The following is a 1,772-nucleotide window of genomic DNA, read 5'->3' on the forward strand; positions in this document are numbered from 1 at the left end:
TATAACTGAATCACTTTGCTGTATACCTGAAACTAACACAACATTGAAAATCAACTATATTTCAGTAAAATTTTAAAAAGACAGCATTTAAATAACTACGTTATGTAAGTAAAAGGAAATAATAACATATCATTTCAACAGATCTTTAAAAAATATTTAATAAAATATAATAACTTTACTGATTAAAAATAAACAATAGAAAAATAATTAATAAAATTTAAACATTTCCTTGACAGACTTGGTGAAAAGACTAATAGAGTTCTCATTAAAGTTAGAAACAAGATAAAGATGTCTATTATCAATACATATTTAATAATATTCTGAAGAATTATCCAATATATGGAGAAAAGAGAAAAAAATAAGTGCAAATGTTAGAAATGAAGTTACTTGTTGCAGATAATGTGACTGTACACCTGGAAAATGCAGGATGATTACTGAAATATTAGAAGCCATAACAAAGTTTAATAAGGAGGCTGGTTTTAAAATGAATATACAAAAACATATATCCATCACCAATCAGCTATAAGTTATAATCGACAAACAAGTTGTCGTTTGAAGTGCAAAATCAAATATAGGAGAAATATCTAGGAAGTAAATTAATGAGGAATATATAGAACTGATAAACAGGAAACTTTAAATTCTACTAAAGATCCTAAAATAATATTGAATAAATACACATATATTTCAAAATAAGAAAGTTCACTAATATAAAAATTCTTTATATGTGTTCATACATGTTCTCTAAATTAATCTATACATTTGATATTTCAGTCAAAAAACAAGATGGGTTTTGGGGGGATTTGACAAAATGATATTTTAAAAGTAACATGCAAGAATAGCCGTATCTACTTTTAAAGGATGAATAACATGGTAAAATAATAATTATTAGACATTTAAGTGTACTGAAATTTTAAAATGTTTATATTGGCACATTAATAGATGGGTAAGGAGACCAGCTGATGTAATACAATAGAAAGGAATAGACCCTAATATAAGTGAGGATCTTGTGGATGGTAAAGACAGCGCTTGGGGAAAGACATATCATTAAAACTATGTTAAGGCAACCTGCTATCTTTTAGAAAAAAAATAGTGGCAGATTCATTATAAGATTTGAATGTGAAAAGATGGAAGCAAATATAGCTGGATTTCTTTATATAACTGCAGTATGGAGAGGCCTTTCTAAACATGGCAAACCATAAAAAAAATAATACCTTTGATTCCTCGAGGCCAAAATTTTAAGAAAACATAATATAAACAAAATTATAAAACAAGTGACAACCTGGAAAAATATTTACAATACATTAATAAAGGATTAATTTTCTTTATATATATATGATTATTTTACGTTGATAAGACAAAGAACAAACAACCTATTACAAAATGGGGGTCCAATAATTATATTTCTAATACTTTATTCTGGAGGCATACTCACGCAGGAATGCAAAGTTGCGTTTAACAGTAAAATAGTTGTAGTGTTATTTTTAACAGAAGGAAGAAAAAAAAAACCAGAAAGAGGGAAGGAGGGGATGGTGAGAAGAAGGTGGACGGGAAGAGAGGGAGAGAGGAAATCTTTACGAGGAAATCTATCAGTCAGAAGTTGGCTCTAGATAATTAAATTTTTTTCTAGAAAAATATAATATTGCTTTCCCTTTAAATCCAAATGTGCTACCTGAAAGGCATTGATTTTTTCCATTCTATTTTAAGAAATTGTTTCTTTTTTTTTTTTTTTTTTTTTTTTTTTGTGGTATGCGGGCCTCCCTCTGCTGTGGCCT

This window comes from Physeter macrocephalus, chromosome 20 (genome assembly GCF_002837175.3).
Source record: "Physeter macrocephalus isolate SW-GA chromosome 20, ASM283717v5, whole genome shotgun sequence".
Classification (NCBI taxonomy): domain Eukaryota; kingdom Metazoa; phylum Chordata; class Mammalia; order Artiodactyla; family Physeteridae; genus Physeter; species Physeter macrocephalus.